We start from the raw sequence: 19,442 nt of genomic DNA, 5'->3' as shown, positions 1-19,442 counted from the left end.
GTGAGAAAATGAGCGCATATGCTAATAGAACAATCCAATTATAAATTGTAGCCCTTTCCACACTTCGTACGCACATTCTTGCATCAAAAGCTGCATGACTAGAAACCTAAAAATGCTGACCTTTAATGTTATCCATGCATTCATTGTCTTTAACTTAAAATTATAAACTGTCAGCAGTTTTAACATTGATTTTCACACTGTTATGCTGCAGTGACTTCACTGTGATGAGACACCATGGGGAGAATTTTAACCCCCAAGAATGCGTGGGAAGTAAAAATTCAAAAAATTTCAAGCGCGACTGCAAGCTGTTGTGTATGTAACCTGTACCACCTTAAGAGAACTACCTTAAGAAGATGGACTACTTTCTCTTGCTACTGTATATTGTAGTACCGGTGGTGACCACACCAGTATATAAGCTCTGTGTAGTAATTTGTAAAGCAGTTCAGCCCTGACCTTCAAGTAGTAAAGACCTGTTTAAGTTTTTCCTGTTGTCTGTGTCCAGTTATTTAAAATAAGTATATCTGGAACACACAGACTCAACAGTGGCGACGAGTCGATCTTACCCAGCGGCAATTGCATCCAAGGCAGCTTCGTCCCCAGAACGGGCGTCGAGAAGAGGCATCCGCCCTCATCATCCTGCTGAGCACCGCATTCGCATGGGAGGCATCGAGAACCCGGGTTGGAATTGCTGACCACGAAGTCCACCATCAGCGACAGGCAGTGATCATCCTTCTTCCACGGCGGTGGGTAAGCCGATCTAGCGACACGGGCAGAAAGTCGGCCGCATTGTCAGTGGAGAAGGGGGGCGAGACCATAGGAAAAAGGGCGGAGAACTCGACCGCAGCCGGTGTAAAGGGCCGGGCTGCAATCGGAATAGACGCGCAGCAAGAAAGGAAGCGCTAATACCCACGAGGACAGCGGGGAGTAAAAGCAGCAGCGTCGGGGGGAAATTAAGGACCGCTGGGAGGCGAGAACGACAACAGCGCGGTAATCGCCATTGTAGCCAGCGGGGGAAGAAGCCAAGCGCGGGAAGCCGCCATTTTAGTCGGCGCAGGAAGAAGACAAGCGCGGGAAAAGCTGCCAAGCGCGGGAAGCTGCCATTTTGGAAAAAATAAATAAATAAAATACTTAAAGAAACTTACAAGGATGCCTAAAAACGGTAACATCACTGCTTTTGATAGCGATGTCGAAGATTGGGCCACTTATGTGGAGCGTATTGAAGTTTATTGTACAGCAAATGAGATACCGGCTGAAAAGAAAGCACTAACCCTATTAAACTCGATGGGTGCGAAGACGTACGGGTTATTAAAGCACCTTGTAACACCAGATAAACCGGCGGATAAGACTTTCACGAATATTGTTACTATCCTGCAAGAGCATTTAAACCCCACGCCGCTGCTGATAGCGGAACGATTTAAATTTTACAGAAGAACGCAGCTGCAAGAGGAAAGCAACGCTGAATTCTTAATTGAACTGCGCAAGCTATCGAAGTACTGTCAGTTTGGTACAGGACTAGCAGATGCTCTGAGAGATAAGTTTGTGTGTGGACTATTAAAAGAAGGAACTCAGAAGCGACTGCTAGAGGAAAAGGACCTTACGCTAGATAAAGCTGTCACCATTGCAGCATCGCATGAGGCGGCAGCACGAGGCACCGCAGAAATGCAGCTAAGGCCATCGGAACTCAGCACCAATCAAATGGCATTGGGTGCAGTAAAGTGCTATCGTTGCGGAAGGACAACGCACGATCAGAACCAGTGCTGGTTCAAAGATCAAGAATGCAGAAAATGTGGCAGACTCGGTCACATAGCGAAAGTATGCCGGTCAGGAAAGAAGACCAGCAACAAAAAGTCACCACAGAAGAAGTACAAAAAAGTACACAAGGTGACAGAGAACAGTTCAGATGAACGGAAGACGGATTCAGACTCCAGCAGTAAGGAACTGGGTTGTCTAAGAATACATAATGTGGGTAACACAGCAGACCACCAAACTATTTGGGTTACACTCCAGATAGCAGGAGTCCAAGTGAAGATGGAATTGGATACGGGATCGGCATTGACGATCATGAATAAGCAAGATTACAAAAGGTTATTCTCACACATTCCCCTAAGGGATACGGAGATTGTATTGAAAACATACACGGGGCAAAGAGTGTACCCCATCGGAAAGATAAAAGTAAAGGTGGTCCACAAGGGTAAAGAAAGCAAAGGAATGGACTTGTATGTGTTACCTGAGGGAGGTCCACCACTACTGGGACGGGAATGGATCAGGAGAATAAATATGGACTGGCATTCCTTAAAAGCACTAACTGTAGATTCCGGTAAAAAGGACGATGTCAAACCTAAACGACTGTCCAGAATATTGGACGATGCTAAGGAGGTGTTCCAACAGGGACTGGGAACACTGAAAGGAATTACGGCAAACATCAAGGTTGAAGAACATGCAAACCCGAAATTTTTCAAAGCCAGACCGGTACCTTATGCGATACGACCTGCTGTGGAAGCTGAGCTGGAAGGGCTAGAACGTTCAGTAGTACTGTCAAAGGTGGACTGGAGCGAATGGGCCACGCCCATTGTTCCTGTCATGAAGTGTTCATTGAGCAACAAGCCGGGGGAACCGGGTAAGGTTCGCATCCGTGGCGATTTCAAGATCACTGTTAATCCGGTTCTTCACAAGGTGCAATATCCGCTTCCGCGGATTGAGGATATCTTTGCTTCGTTGTCTGGTGGGAAACACTTCACCAAGATAGACCTGGCGCAGGCGTACTTACAGATGGAAGTTGATGAAGCGTCACGCCAGTATCTCACGATCAACACGCATAAGGGCTTATATCGGTATAATAGACTGGTTTTTGGAGTGGCATCGGCTCCAGCGATTTGGCAAAGGGCCATGGAGCAGGTATTACAGGGAATTCCTGGCACACAATGCTATCTGGACGACATTCTTATTACAGGAGATGATGATGAGGAACACCTTGCTAATTTGGAACAGGTGCTCACCAGATTGAAAGAGTATGGACTTCGAGTTAATCGCCAGAAATGTGAGTTCTTTCAGAAGCGAGTCTCGTGCTGTGGTCACGTCATTGACCAGGAGGGGCTTCACAAGTCACCTGACAAGATCGAAGCTGTTGTGAAGGCTCCCGCTCCGGAAAATGTATCCCAGTTGAGGTCGTTCCTAGGGTTGATTAACTATTACCATAAGTTTCTGCCAAATTTATCCACGGTGCTACACCCGCTGAACGCTCTTTTACAAAAGGGAGTGCCATGGAAGTGGAGCGAGGACTGTAAGCGGGCTTTTCACAAAAGCAAGGCATTGATCACCTCTAAGGAAGTGTTGGCTCACTTTAACCCAACGCTGCCTATTCGTTTAGCTTGTGATGCTTCTCCATATGGTATTGGGGCAGTGCTATCACATAAGTTGCCAAATGGCTTGGAAAGACCAGTCGCGTTCGCATCCAGATCATTGACCTCCGCTGAGCGCAACTATGCTCAGATAGATAGGGAGGCTCTCAGCCTCGTGTGGGGAGTAAAAAAATTTAATCATTACCTGCAAGGCCAAAAGTTTATGCTGCTGACAGACCACCAGCCATTGGTTTCCATTTTTAACCCTAAGAAGGGTGTTTCGGTGATGACAGCGCAGAGGCTCCAGAGATGGTCCCTTTTCCTAGGGGCACATCAATATGAGATCGAATTCAAAGGTACAAAGCAACATGGTAATGCTGATGGGCTGTCGCGCCTGCCACTACCTACAGCGGAAGAGGCACTGACAGTTGACCCTGTTGAGTTATTTCACTCGACCATCATCGAATGTTTGCCAGTCACCAATGCGAGTATTGAGAGAGAGACCAGGAACGACCCAACACTGTCTCGGGTCTACGAATTGACAGTGAAGGGATGGCCAGCACATGGCGAACCACTGCTACCGGCATTCTCAGCCAGACGAGAACAGCTGTCCGTTTGTCAAGGAACATTGATGTATGGAACAAGGGTGATTATTCCTCCTAAATTAAGGGAGAGAGTTCTAAAGGAACTGCATGAAGGTCATCTGGGGGGAGTCAAGATGAAAAGCCTTGCTAGGGCTTATGTGTGGTGGCCAGGTATCGACAAACAAATAGAGGATCTGACTAAAAGCTGCTCAGGGTGCCAAAAAGTTCAAAATGCACCTCCAATTGCACCGCTGCATCCATGGGAATGGCCTTCAACCCCATGGCAGCGTGTACATATCGACTTTGCAGATCCATTCATGGATTCCATGTTTTTGATAGCGGTAGACGCACATTCTAAATGGCCAGAAGTGATTAAGATGGCGACCACTACCTCGGAAAAGACGATCGCAGTTCTAAGAACCATATTTGCAAGAAATGGATTGCCAGAACAGATATGTTCAGACAACGGACCGCAGTTCGTGTCAGAAGAATTCCAGAGATTCATGAAGAGGAATTGAGTGAAACACTATACGTCTGCCCCATATCATCCGGCTACAAATGGGTTGGCTGAGAGATTTGTGCAAACGTTCAAAAAGGCGATAAAGGCCATGAGCGAAGACCATATTCCACTACAACACAAGGTGGACAATTTCCTAATGGCATATCGAAACGCCACACATGCAGTGACAAATCAAAGTCCTGCCATGATGTTTTATGGTGTGGAGATGCCGGAGTTGGACTGGGGTGGACAAATGTAAGAAGTCACACGACACCAGGTTATAGTCCAACAGCTTTATTTGAAATCACAAGCTTTCGGAGCGCTGCTCCTTCTTCAGGTGAAGTGGAGAAATGCATAAAGACACAGCTTATATAGTCAGAGAATCATGTCAGATGTTTACAGGTAACCTTTCCAACTGCCATTTATCACACCTCGGCAGAGAGATAATCACAGCAGTCAAAGGTGTGAATGGTGTCCAAACCTACAGACACTGAAAGACGCCCTTGTAAGAACGGGATATGACGCTCGACTCGTCGATCGACAGTTCCGACGGGCCACAGCGAAAAATTGCATAGACCTCCTCAGAAGACAAACACGGGACACAACCAACAGAGTACCCTTCGTCGTCCAGTACTTCCCCGGAGCGGAGAAACTACGCCATGTTCTTCGCAGCCTTCAACATGTCATCGATGACGACGAACACCTCGCTAAGGCCATCCCCACGCCTCCACTACTCGCTTTCAAACAGCCGCCTAACCTCAAACAGACCATCGTTCGCAGCAAATTACCCAGCTTTCAGGAGAACAGCGACCACGACACCACACAACCCTGCCACAGCAACCTCTGCAAGACATGCCAGATCATCAACACAGATACCATCATCACACGTGAGGACACCACCCACCAGGTACATGGTACATACTCATGTGACTCGGCCAACGCTGTCTACCTCATACGTTGCAGGAAAGGATGCCCCAGAGCATGGTACATCGGCGAGACCATGCAGACACTGCGACAACGGATGAATGGACACCGCGCAACAATCACCAGGCAGGAGTGTTCCCTCCCAGTCGGGGAACACTTCAGCAGTCAAGGACATTCAGCCTCCGATCTTCGGGTAAGCATTCTCCAAGGTGGCCTTCGAGACACACGACAACGCAAAATCGTCGAGCAGAAACTGATAGCCAAGTTCCGCACCCATGAGGACGGCCTTAACCGAGATCTTGGGTTCATGTCACGCTACATGTAACCCCACCTGATGCAGGGTCATCCAGACTCGAGTCGACATTGGCTTATTCTCTCTACACAGATGCGGCCGGACCTGCTGTGATTTCCAGCCAAAAAAAATGTTTTTTGTCTTTTTTTGTTTTTCATACAGACCCCAGCATCTGCAATATTTGACCCCTTGTGACCCCACCTCATTGTTCTTTGATGTAATGTTTCCCTGACTGACCTGTTTGGACACCATTCACACCTTTGACTGCTGTGATTATCTCTCTGCCGAGGTGTGATAAATGGCAGTTGGAAAGGTTACCTGTAAACATCTGACATGATTCTCTGACTATATAAGCTGTGTCTTTATGCATTTCTCCACTTCACCTGAAGAAGGAGCAGCGCTCCGAAAGCTTGTGATTTCAAATAAAGCTGTTGGACTATAACCTGGTGTCGTGTGACTTCTTACATGATGTTTTATAACAGGAGGTTGCGATCCAGGTTGGATTTGTTAAAACCAAATGTGCGTAGGGAAGTCGAAAACAAACAGTTCCAGCATGTAAATAACAAGACCACTCGGAGTTTCAAAATAGGACAACCGGTGTTAGCCCGGGACTATAAGAATGAGAAATGGCAATCTGGAACAATTCGTGCCAGACAAGGACCCCTGATGTACATGGTAGAGATTGGTGAAAACGTAATACGACGTCATGCTGACCAACTTGTAGAATCGAGAACAAGGGTCGAACCCATGGCTACGGCAGAGACACCAGTGGAAGAAATTATTGAACCTGTAGCATCTACCTCAAACGCGAACGTACATGAGGATGTTCAATCCATAAGAGATCAATTAGAGGAGTCACCCCAGCAACCAGAATCAGAGACCCCTGAAAGGCGTTATCCAACTTGGATCAGGAGGCCTCCTCAGAGGCTGAATCTTTGAACAGTTGCATGAAAGTTGTATATATGTTATCCATGTTATGTTTAAATTGGGGTGTACACTGTTAAGCTAAAAAGGGAGGAATTGTGGTGTATGTAACCTGTACCACCTTAAGAGAACTACCTTAAGAAGATGGACTACTTTCTCTTGCTACTGTATATTGTAGTACCGGTGGTGACCACACCGGTATATAAGCTCTGTGTAGTAATTTGTAAAGCAGTTCAGCCCTGACCTTCAAGTAGTAAAGACCTGTTTAAGTTTTTCCTGTTGTCTGTGTCCAGTTATTTAAAATAAGTATATCTGGAACACACAGACTCAACACAAGCCACCTCCAACGCGCCCACTTCTGGGTTTAACAGAGGCACGTTTGGCTGCGTGCAAGTTACCTGCTAGCTGGAGGTAGGCTGATGATTAGCACATGATAATGAGGCAATTTTCAAATGATTTCAACAGGGATTTGAATTTAATGCCTCCAGCATGGGTTTCCCAGGGCTCGGGACACTCGCCAGTGAAACTGCACTGAGATTGAACGGCACTTCATGGCGGTGTTCAAAGTTAAGATTGCCCGATTATCAACAAAGACTCAGTGCTTAAATCTGCTTTCTCAGTTCCCTCTGGCAAAGGTTTTGCAGGGAGCTCTTGTGATATAGACATTTTTGAGAAGTTTGGAGGCATTCAAATGGACAACATCAGGATGGAGGCTGCCACGGATATCAATAGGACAGCAGACAAGGAAGACAATCACCATCCATGACAGCAAGGCCATGCTATGGTGAGATCTGCAGGTGCACAAGAGAGAGGTGCACAACAGAGAGCTGAACAACAGGGATCTGGAGAACACAGAGCTGGAGAACAGAGTGCAGAACAGAAGATAGGAGAACAGCAGAGAAAATAATAGAGTGGAGCACAACAGAGAAGGGAAGGGTCACAGGAGGCACTACCCATGTGAGAGGATCTACTGAAAGAGGCTCGGCTCCCTTGAGCTCTGAGAGCAGTGCTTCCGCATGTTCAGATTGACAAGGCAGGTGGTCGCAGAGCTCTGCCGCATCCTTCAAGAAGAGCTGTTCGTTGCTGGACCTGATGACCACGCATTGCCCATCGCTGTTAAAGTCAGCTCTGACCTCAATTTCTTTGGCTCTGGTTCCTTCCAGTGCACCACTGAAGACATCTCGAGGGTCTCCCAGTCGGCTGCACATAAATGTACAAGTAAGGTCATGGATGGCTTGATTGCCAAGGCATCGACTTATGTCAACTTCACCAGCTACAACAATAGCCAAATTAAGCCAGCATTCTGATTTGTTTCTCTGGCTGGCTTCCCACAGGTACAGGGTGCCACTGATTGCACACATGTGGCAATCCAAGGACCACCCAAGCAACCAGGAATTTTCATCAACTGCATGGGATTTCATTCCATCAATGTACAGCTGGTGCGTGACCAGAAGAAGAGGTTCATGCAGGTGGCGCGGTGCCCTCATTTTCAGATTTCCATAGAGTTTGAAAGTATAATACTTATGTGCACCTCCAATGCAGAGTCTATCTAGACCATTTTGTGAATATTTCAAATACATATCCTCCTCCCTTGACTGTTAGGAACCTCCATGCTTTAGCTGTGAGGCCTCACAGACCTGCAATCATTCGACGATCTTTGAAAACAAACAGATGACCAGTACTTTACATGCAAAAAAAAGGCAAGGAAACATCAATTTGTCACTCGTTTCTTTCTCAATGCTCACACCAAAAGCTTGCTAAGTTGATCTGTAAACTTTCTCATTATACTACTGTAAGGGGTGGTGTGTTTGGTCAGCTTTGCCTCTGACTCCTGAGCGGTTCGAATCGCTCCCACTCCCTTGGTTCTAGACCTGGACTTATTTGGGGGTTGTAATGAAATTGCAGCAAACAACTGAATTTGATACAAGAACTTTGGTTTTTATTTGAGACAAGAAAATATACACAACACAATAATCTTATTACTCTAAAAGGGGGAACGCTTCGGAATATACGAGGGAGAATGACAATAGACAAAATACTACACCCCTCCCAGTCACACTACACTAACTAGGTTGGATTCCAGAGGACCAGGTAAATGCTCACCAAACAACTTTCTTGACAGTTGTAGAGGTTCGCGATTTCGGGATTCTCTTAGGTGTGGCAGTTGGGGCCTGCCATACCCCGGACATGGTAGAAGACTTCACCTGTGTTGGGTTTTCAGTCTTTTTCGTCAAATCTTACCCAGGGGTAAGTCAGGATAGCTTGTAGAGTGGAAACAAACTTGCGAATCTTTGGTTTCTTCCAGTTTGGTTTCTTGTTTGTCGCGGTGGCCCAATATTACCTAGTTGTTGGTAATATTGTTGGTTGTTTGTTTCTTGGGGCCCTTGGTTGCCGCGATTCCTTTCCGTTCTCCTTCTGTTGTCCTTCCGTCGATTGATTGTCCCGAGGCTGATGCCTTTTGAATGAGCTGTGCCTCTTTCTGTGTCTGTCCGAACTGTACTGCTGACTTCAATTCACTGACTGCTGTTTCAATTCTCTGACTGTTTCTGTGTAAAAGCAGGCCTCAATTATACCGTTTGAGGCTTTGCTTATCTTCCCGCCAAATCTTCTCTGGCCCATTGTTAATTTTGGTGGGCTCGTTAACTTTAATAATTTTAAATTCTTTATCGAGTTCCTGGCTGGTCCCATCTACTTTTAATTGATTTTTTAACGAGTTTCGGGATTGCTTCAAAATCAGTTTTGGTGTGTGAAGTGGTTTTGGATGTTTCACTGAGTGCTTAAACTGTTGTTCAATTGTCTTCTCCTGCTGGAGTCATGGTCCCTTTTGTTGATCAGTGGCATGTACTGTATTATTCATATTCTTGATGGCTCTGTAACTGTCCTTCCGTAGGCCTATTGTCATTTATGTGGAATGACTGAGATGGTCCAGAACATTCCCAGACAATCTGGCTTATGTCAATACTCAAACTGCTTGTTTTACAGTGCCCATCCCAACTCCTTTGTCGCAGCATTCCATAGGCCTGGACATGCCTTTTAAAATAGCCAAAATCCTGGGGTTTTGACTTAAAGCCCCTTTTGACTCAATATTCTTTTAAACAGTCCAAAATCTCTTCTTTCTTGGTTTGGGGGAATCTGTAGAATATTGCAAACCTTACACACCCCCCTGTGATACTTTAAACACTATAGTATCATCCTGGGTGAGCAGATTTCTGATCCCTGAAAGCCAACTTTCCCCTGTATTACCTAAAGTAAAACCCAAAACAAAACACTCTCCCATTCCCCTCTAGGTGTAGTGTTTACACAGATATATACAAGGTATGAAAATTCGATTACATTCACATCCAAGCACGGAGGGGTCCAACACCCCTGCATCACTTGGAAAATTACACACACAGGAAAAATAACGACACACACACTCATCAAACTTTATTTTTCCATCAGCAGGGCCTGGTATAACTGTTCTGTCTCCTTGGGACACCATTCAGGTAAGTGTACCTCAGTCAGGATCACTGAGGCCACTGCATAGTGTACCCCGTGGTACAGTAACTTATCAGTTGGCACTAGGACTAACCCATCCCCTGGTCCCTTGGTGGTGGTAGGACACCTCTGTACTATAGTCCTTGACGTCGTGGTCGTGGGCAGGGGCTTTCGGGGGCCAGTTACGAGTTCGGTGGCATTGACTGGGATCGGGGAGTGTGGGATCGCGCATGCATACAGGCTGAAACCCCACTCCATCCCCTCCCCAGCATCTTGCCATTGTCTGTGGAAGATGATGGATATGCCTGTGGGGCAAACTTTCTCTGACGCCCACATACAAACATAAACTCCCTGATCCAGCTCCCACCACTTGTCCCAGAACACACTCACTCCCCCTTGGGTCCCTGTAATCGTATGGTGGGTATTGTTCCCCAATCATTCCCAACCGACTGCGGGGTTTCCTATATCCTTGCTCAGCTTTCTGAGCTACCACCACCTATCCAAGGGAATCCATCCCTTGCATGTCAAAAGCTGGGTGGGAGGGTATGCTGTGAGGAGGATATCGTGAAACTCCAGTACGATTTGGACATGTTGGGTGATTGGGCAGAAACATGGCAAATGCACTACAATGTGGATAAATGTGAGTTTATCCACTTTGGTGGCAAAAACAGCAAGGCAGATTGTTATTTGAATGGCAATAGATTGGGAGAAGGGGAAGTGCAAAGAGACCTGGGTGTTCTTGTGCACCAGTCGCTGAAGGTAATCATGCAGGTGCAGCAGGCGGTTAAGAAGGCAAATTGTATGTTGGCCTTCGTAGCAAGAGGGTTCGAGTACAGGAACAAGGATGTCTTGCTACAGCTGTACAGGGCCTTGATGAGACCGCACCTTGAGTACTGTGTGCAGTTTTGGTCGCCTTATCTGAGGAAGGATGTTCTTGCCATGGAAGGAGTGCAGCGAAGATTCACCAGGCTGATACCTGGGATGGCAGGAATGACGTATGAGGAGAGATTGTGTCGATTGGGCTTATACTCACTGGAGTTTAGAAGATTGAGAGAGGATCTCATCGAAATCTATAAAATTCTGTCAGGCCTGGATAGACTAGATGCAGGAAGGATGTTTCTGATGGCCGGGGAGTCCAGAACCAGGGGTCATAGTCTAAGGATAAGGGGTAAGCCATTTAGGACTGAAATGAGGAGAAATTTCTTCACCCAGAGAGTGGTGAACCTGTGGAATTATCTGCCACAGAGGGCGGTGGAGGCCAGTTCATTAAATATATTCAAGAAAGAGTTGGATATATTTCTTAAGGCTAAAGGGATCAAGGGATATGGGGAGAAGGCAGAGACAGGGTACTGAATTTGGATGATCAGCCATGATCTCATTGAATGGCGGAACAGGCTCGAGGGGCCGAATGGCCTACTCCTGCTCCTATCTTCTATGTTTCTATACACGTTTCCCCTCGGTGACGCTGACCCTTGTGGCAATGATCTGTACCCTGGGGCACGGGATGGAGGCCGCCCCGTATGTGAACCTGGTCTGGCTGGAGTACTGTATGGAGTTAGACCCCAGCCACCCTGGCCACCTTCCCTCATGGAAGTAGATAGCGAGCTCCTACACACCCCGTTCGCCACCCCCTGCGGTAACGATTGGTACTCTCTCTCCCGAGCACCCATAGATGTGGGAGTTCTCCATGTCTCCTCGGTCACCGATGCTCACCCCTACCAGGGCGAGCAGGAGCAGCACCTTTCTCATGCCGATTTTCTTTCTGTAGGGGCACACAATCAAAATAGCCATTTCTCTGGCCTGACACAGTTACCAAAAATTTCCAAAAACTTAAACTTATTACAACTAAAATTAGACTACTGAAAATTCCAAAACTACCAAACTGTAAAAACACTCTTAAACTAAAGCTATATACATCCGCCACCCGTCTCCGGACGGCCAGGCTAATCCCTGTTAGGCCTCTGCCTTTTGTGGAATCTGGGCAGATTGTACGCCTGAGCGTAAGGTGACCTGTGCCACTGGACCCAGAGAGTGCTTCTTAAAACAACTGGGAGTTTTTCCATTTACCAACTGACCGGAGGAGTGTGCCCTCCTGTGCTGCAGCACACTACCCCCTTCGGTGTAGCTGCTGGCTCCCTGTCCTGTCCTGTGGGTTCCCCGCAGCCTGATGCCGCAGGCTGGGGACCCTTCTCTCTCTTGTACTGTCCGAGTATAAATAATACACGGACTGCAGGAGAACAATAAAACAGGTATTTACTTGAACAGATGGTAACGCTTTTGTTTGTACCAAAAAAAAACAAATTGGACTGTAAACAAAAGTTCAACTAAAACTTAACAAATCAAATTAAAATTTGGTTTTCCGGGTTGTTGATGCACTCCAGTCCCCGCGGCGCCCACCGGTCGCGGAAATACTAAAGCGCACCGGCGGACACCGCGTGCTTCATCTCCAGGGCCACCCGGGCGCGAACATGGCCGCGGAAGAGAATCAGGCAATCAGGCTGGACGACCCCCTCGACCGCCCACTGCCTGGACCAATTGATGGCTCTTTTAGCCAGGCCCAGGAGCAGGCCCACAAGGAGGTCCTCCAACCTGTCCGCTCCCCTCCGCACCGGGTGACCGTAGATCAAGAGCGTGGGACTGAAGTGCAACCAAAAATCGAGGAGCAGCCCCTTCAAGTAGTGAAAGAGGGGCTGCAACCTCTCACAATCCATATAAACATGAAACACGGACTCCTCCAGGCCGCAGAAAATGCAGGCGGCCTGGGAGTTCGTGAACCTACTTAATACCTTATTGCATAGGACCGCTCCGTGCAACACCCTCCAGGCCAAGTCCCCGATGGAACAAGGGAGGGCTCCCGCGTAGAGAGCCCTCCATTGGGGACCTCCGCCAAAGCCAGTCGGCAAGACACCATGCCAAGGCATGTCCGGACGGTAGGCGAAGATGGCAAAGTGGAGAGTGTGCAGGAGCAGCCCGTACAGGAAACCCCTCCGCGCGGAATGAAAAGGCACGGAGGGTATTTCCTCGAGACGGCTCAAGCTGTGAGGCGCCGGTTCCCGAGCGGAGTTTCGGGGCTGGGCGCCGATGAGGAATTCCGTCCGAACGGGGGTAAGCTCGGATGGGATCCCCCCATGTGCTTGAGCCACCTTGATACACCTAGTGGAGTCGGGGCCCAGTGCCGCTTTCACCGATTCGATGGCTTCGACCGCGAGCTGGACGTTGGCCCAGGACAGGCGCCGCGCCAGCTCTTCCGGCGCCATCCAGCCCGCTCCTCCGCCATCAAGCAGGTCCCCAACTCTGGTCACCATGCCAAGCACAGCCCTGCCCTCCGCCAGCCGCCCGAACCCGCATTCGTGGAGGTGCGGATTCCTGAGCAGCGGCTCCCGAAGGAAAGCCGCTGCTCCTGACGGGGGAGAGCTCCGCCTGGAAGCGACATAGTTCCAAACCCATAGCAGTTCCTGGTAGATGACAGGCAGATCCCGCAGGCCGGCACGCCCGCCGCCCACTTTTGCAAACAGGAGCTGCGTGTCGTAATTGAGGCCGTGCAGCTGGCGGAAGAAAAACGTCGCCAGCGCACACCATCTCGGAGGATTCTCGACGTACAGGTGTCTCTGCAGCATCTGAAGATGGAAAGTCGCAGCCTGGGTGCGAAGGCACACCAGCGCCTGACCGCCCTCCCTAAGCGGGAGACACAGAACCACGGCAGAGACCCAGTGCTTCCTTTGGCCCAGAAGAAGTCGATGAGTTTCTTCTGCATCTTGGCGACAAACGCAGGGGGAGGGAACAAAGTGACCAACCGGTACCACAACATGGCGGACACCAACTGGTTTATGACCAGCGCTCGACCCCTGTAGGACAACACTCGGAGCAGTCCTGTCCAGCGTCCTAGGCGAGCGGTGACTTTTGCCTTGAGCTCTTGCCAGTTCGCCGGCCAGGCGTCCTCGGCAGGGCTAAGGTAGACTCCCAAATAGAGGAGGTGCGTGGTGCTCCAGGTGAAAGGCCTGAACTCCTCCGACAGGGAGTCCACCCGCCACTGACCCACCAGGAGTCCGGAACATTTCTCCCAGTTGATCTTGGCGGAGGATGCGTCCGAGTAAATCTGCTGGCATTCCCGCATCCTCCGCAAGTCAGCGGGATCCGTGACCGTGAGGAGCACGTCATCGGCGTAAGCCGAGAGGACCACCTGCACGCCCGGCCCTTGCAGAGCCAGTCCCGTCAACCTCTTCCGCAAGAGGCGCAGGAAAGGCTCCACGCAAACGGCGTATAACTGACCGGACATGGGGCATCCCTGACGCACCCCCCTCCCGAAGCGAAGGGGCGCCGTCAAGGACCCGTTAACGTTAATCAGACATTCCACGGCGGCATACAGAAGTCGGATCCGGGCGACGAAATGCGTCCCGAACCCGAATGCGCACAGAGTCCCGAAGAGATACTCATGATCCACCCTGTCGAACGCCTTCTCCTGATCCAGGGAAAGGAAGGTGACCGACAGACCAGCCCTCTGGGAGTGGTGGACCAGGTCCCGGACCAGATGGATGTTATCATGGCTGGTCCGGCCCGGGACCGTGTAGGACTGGTCGGGGTGGATCATGTGGGCCAGCACGGTGCCAAGGCGAGCAGACATGGCCCTGGCAAAGATTTTATAGTCCGTGCTGAGGAGGGAGACCGGGCGCCAGTTCTTAAGGAGGCGGAGATCGGCCTTCTTAGGCAGCAGGACAGTGACCGCCCTGCGCCAAGAGAGGGGCATCTCCCCGGTCACCAAACTTTCCCCCAGGACCCGCGCGTATTCGCCCCCCAAGACGTCCCAGAACGTCCTATGGAACTCCAGCCCCGGGGACTTTCCCCTAGCGAGCTGGCGGAGGGCGCCGGTCAGCTCCGCTAGGCTTAGCGGAGCATCCAAATTTTCAGCAGGTCCACCCACCAAACTCTGTGCGCATCCTCGCTGGATGGATCCGGAGAGAAAAGAGCCCCGTAGTAGGCGCGGGTCTTCGCGCTGATTCCCTCCAGATCCGAGACCAGAGATCCGTCGTTGGACAGTAGCCCCAAGAGCTGCTTACGGACACCCGTCTTTTTTCCAGCGAGTAGATGATGGGGGAGCCGCGGTCCAGGTCCCGCAGGAGCTGGATCCGCGACCTCACGTACGCGCCTCGGGACCCGACGAGCTGCAGGTCCTTCAGCGCGCCCTTCTTCTCTTCGTACACATTCCGCAGGGCCGGGTCCTCGACGACCTGACCGAGACGGGACTCCAGGTTGAGCACCTCCTTCTCCAACCGCCCGACCCGGGCCTCCCGCCTCTTGGTCGACCCCTTCGCGTACTCCTGACAGAAGAGACGGATGTGAGCCTTGCCCACATCCCACCATAGCCTCAAGGAGGGGAAGCCCCCCCGCTTCCTTCTCCAGTCGGCCCAGAACCGACAAAACGAATCCCGGAACTGCGCGTCCTCCAGCAGCAGGTTGTTAAAATGCCAGTACGCGGACCCCAACCACGCGCGCAGCAGAGCAAGCTCCGCCCACACCAGGTGGTCGTCCGTGGATGGCACCGGCTGCATGGAAGCTGCCGGAACGCAGGAGACGTACGCCCGGGAAATGTAAAGGCGGTCGATTCTGGACCTTCCTCCCCCAGACCTCACGCTAGTGAAGGCGCTGGAGTCGGGGTGGAGATTTCGCCAGACGTCCACCAAGTCGAAGGACCCGACCAGGTCCCTCAACTTCTCCATCGCCGCCGTGCTTCGCGGGGGACCTGAACGGTTCCTCGCCTCGAGGGTGCAGTTAAAATCCCCCCCGAGGATGACGCACTCGCCCACGTCGACGGAGCCCAAAAGAGCGGACACTTCTTCGAAGAAGCGCACTTGCTGCGCGCTGGTCTGAGGGGCGTACACATTCACTAGATGGAGTGGCACGCCCCCCAGGCGAACAGTGACCTGGAGCAAGCGGCCCGGCACGTGCTCCTTGACCCCGAAGATCTCCGGCTGAAAATGCGGGGCCAGCAAGATAGCCACCCCACTGGAATTGTTGGAGAGGTGACTCATGCTGACCCCTCCTTGCCACTCCAGGAGCCACGTGGCTTCATCTCCCGGAACGGTGTGGGTTTCTTGCAGGAAGCACACCGCATACTTCCCGTCCCGAAGGACCGAGAAGTTATTGAATCTGCGGCGCACCTCCCTGCTGCCGTTGATGTTGAGGCTGGCTATGGTTATCTTCATGTCAGAAGCATAGTGCAACCTCTACCTACACCTAACGGGGGGAGGAAGCGCAGCCGCTGGTCAGCCGCCACTTCCTCAGCAGCCCAGTGAGAAACGTTCTGAGCCGACGCAGCTCGAGCGGGTTCACACCTTCGTCCGCGCCCATGATCTTAACGGCGGCGCGGACGGATACGATGAGCAGCGCCAGCTCCGACCACCTGTCGAGGGCCAGCCGGACCTTATTGCGCCGACCCAGGCACGTGGCCATAAAATCCCGGAGTTCCCTTACGGGAATGAGGGGAGACTCGGCAAGGGGCACGAGGTCATCTATTGCCTCGTCGGCGCTGGAGTCCGAATCGTCCTCCGTGCCCATCACCGAGTCCCCATCCTCCTCCAGGGGGTCGTCACCAGCGGCCGACCCGTTCACCGCGCAGTGCGCAGCGAACGGCTCGGCCGCACCAGCCAGCCCCGCCTCCGCCCGGATCCCACCCCCAGGATCGGCGGCAGAGGATTCCTCCCTGGGCTCCTCTAGGGGTGCTGGGCCAGAAGACGGCGGCGGTTCAGAGCTCCCCTCCGCCCCAGACGCTGGAACGACCGTAGAAACTGGGGAGAGAACAATTCCCAGCTCCTCCAGCACGTCCGGCATCAGAGACGCAGCCAGGGGGCCATCCTCCTCCCCGCCACCAATCTCCGACCCAGCGGATGGGGTGTTTTGAATTAAAAGCTCTAGCAGGACGAGCAGCCCCTGGGAGATGTCCGGGTCGCATTGGGCGAGCTCATTATCCTCGAGCTCGCCCGACCCAGACCCCAGGCCGCCCGACCCGGCAAGGGGTAATGGCACCGATAGAATGTCAATTTCCGCCGTGGGTTGTTCCGCGACCCCCCCCCATGGGCAGGGTCTCGTCCCCATCCCCGGGAGGCACGCGCTGGACAGACCCATCTGCCTCAGCCTCCCGAGGGACAGGCGACCCTTGCCGATTGCTGGTGATGACGACAGCGGGGGAGGGGGGGGCGCAGTACCCGCGGCGGGCGAGGACTCCCCCTGCTCGAAGGGACCTTCCTCCTCCCGGTCCTCCTCCTCATCCAGGGGGTCGCGCCTTCTTTTTAGCATGGAGGGAGCGAGGGAGGCCTCCATGTCTGCAGAGGCCTCCTCCTCAGCTCCCTCCGGCGGAGCAGGTTTGTCGGGTTCCTCGGGTCCGAGCCCGGCCGCAGGTATCGGCGTTACCGCTGCGGCGGTTGCGGCCACAGGCTCAGGCACAAGGCCCCTCCCGCTTGCGTCTGCCCCGATTAACTCCGTGAGGAGCGCGGGTGTAAGGGGCTCAAGGGGCAAGGGCTGGCCATCCACGGGGGGACCCGCCCTAAAGTGTTTATTTTTTCGCCGTGCCTTCTTTCCGGCCGGACACGCTCCCTCCCACCCGCCAGAGGCCTTGGTGGCATCGGCCCCCGATGTCGACCGCGCATCAGATGTTCCCGACGCGTGGGCAGACCCGGGGGGAGGAGCGGCGGTGGCGCCAGCCTCGGCCGCACGAGATGATCCGGCGGCCTTGGAGGCGGGGCAGTTTTTCCGGATGTGCCCCACCTCCTTGCAGGCGTGGCACCGCACACCGTCCGACGTCCAGAAGACGCGATAGGCGGTCCCCTCGTGGTGGACGATGAATGCCCCGTCAGTTTCCTCCTCCCGCGCCAGCTGGATAAACATCTGGCGCCGGAAGGAGAAGACGTGGCGAAGGCTGGCCTCCCGGAAGCCGAGCGGGATGGGTGTGACCCCCGACCTCACCTCCCCAAGTTGACGTAGATGGGGAAGGAGGAGCTCACCAGGAACATAGGGCGGGATGTTGGAAATGACGATCCTCTGCGCGGTGGCCTCGAGAGGATCCACCGGCAGGAAGGTCCCGCCCATGGTGAACCCCTTGGCGACGGCCAGGGACACCGCCCGCTCCGACCCCAGGAAGAACACAGCCTTCCCATACATTTTGAGGCCGCGACGATGGCTGAGGGGCCGACAACCCCAGCCATGGCTTTAACGCAGGCCTCAATAGTCATAGTGGGGTGAGTGTAGCTCTTCACCCCAAGCTTTTATGTCATCAGTCTGAATGGTGACGGGGCAGCAGAAGCAGCGGGGGCAGCTGTGGCTGTGGCTGCCACTCCCGCATACGTCTTGGCTGGCCCTGCCACCGGCGAAGATGCAGTCGCCATTCTGGGGTGGTATTATAAAGGGCTACACTCACCCCAAGTCACAGTCCTGAAGGTGGAAATGGCCTCAGGTATTTTTTTGGTCCTCTATTGAGCAGAGGGAGCTGTTTAAAATGAAGGCACACCTCTCCCCCTATTGACTGAGATTGGGGGCGGGGAGGCAGTAATGAGAAAGGCCTCTCCGCTGGTTGGTGTTGTTGCTGGCTTCCCTTCTCCTTCTCCTCCTCTGTCCTCTCCCTTCAGGCACCTCAGTTGCTGTGATGATGGTGGAGGTGGAGGTGGTGGTGGTCCAGCGTTCTCCTCCTCTGCCTGGTCAGGGGACCACCACTTTAGTCCACTCTCCTAGTCTGGCTGCTCCCTCTGCTTGTGCTTGCAGCTGCACAGCCAGCAAGGCTGTGAATGCTGAACAGCTGGTAACTTAAGACTGAAATACAGAAGCCTGCTATGGCTTTATATACAGGGGTGGTCACGGCCGGTACTGCAGTATACAATCAGTTCTTCTCTTAAAGGCACATACACAACAATTCCTCCCCTTTTAGATATACAGTACATAACATTCATTTAACAACTAAATAATCATTTATAAGTTCAGTCTTTGAGGAGGCTTCCTGATCCTGACTGGATAGCGCCTTTCTCGAGTATCCTGTTCTTGCGGCGGAGTTGATTCAAGCTCATTGTCATTGGTTGGTTCATCAGCTTCCAATATCACTGCTTCTGAGGTAGACGCAATCTGTACTTCGGGTTGATTACCAGGTGCACCTGCTCGTGGTATAGGTTTGGCTTGTTCTTGTGACTCTAGAATCTGGTCTGCATGGCGTCACACGATGCTCTCTCCAACGCCCACTGTGTACATTAGTGGTCCCTGCTGTGTGCATATCGTTCCTGGCTGCCATTTTTCTGTTCGGTAGTCACGGGCCAAGACTGGTTGCCCTATCTTGAAGCTCCTGGTTGGCTTCTCATTTATGTGCTGGAATTGTTTATCCTCAACATCTCGTCTTATGTTTGGTTTGAGCAAATCCAGGCGACATCTTA

Source organism: Somniosus microcephalus, chromosome 1 (genome assembly GCF_052327205.1).
Source record: "Somniosus microcephalus isolate GS21.2 chromosome 1, FLI_Smic_1.0, whole genome shotgun sequence".
NCBI classification, from domain to species: domain Eukaryota; kingdom Metazoa; phylum Chordata; class Chondrichthyes; order Squaliformes; family Somniosidae; genus Somniosus; species Somniosus microcephalus.
This window is presented reverse-complemented; position numbering follows the sequence as displayed.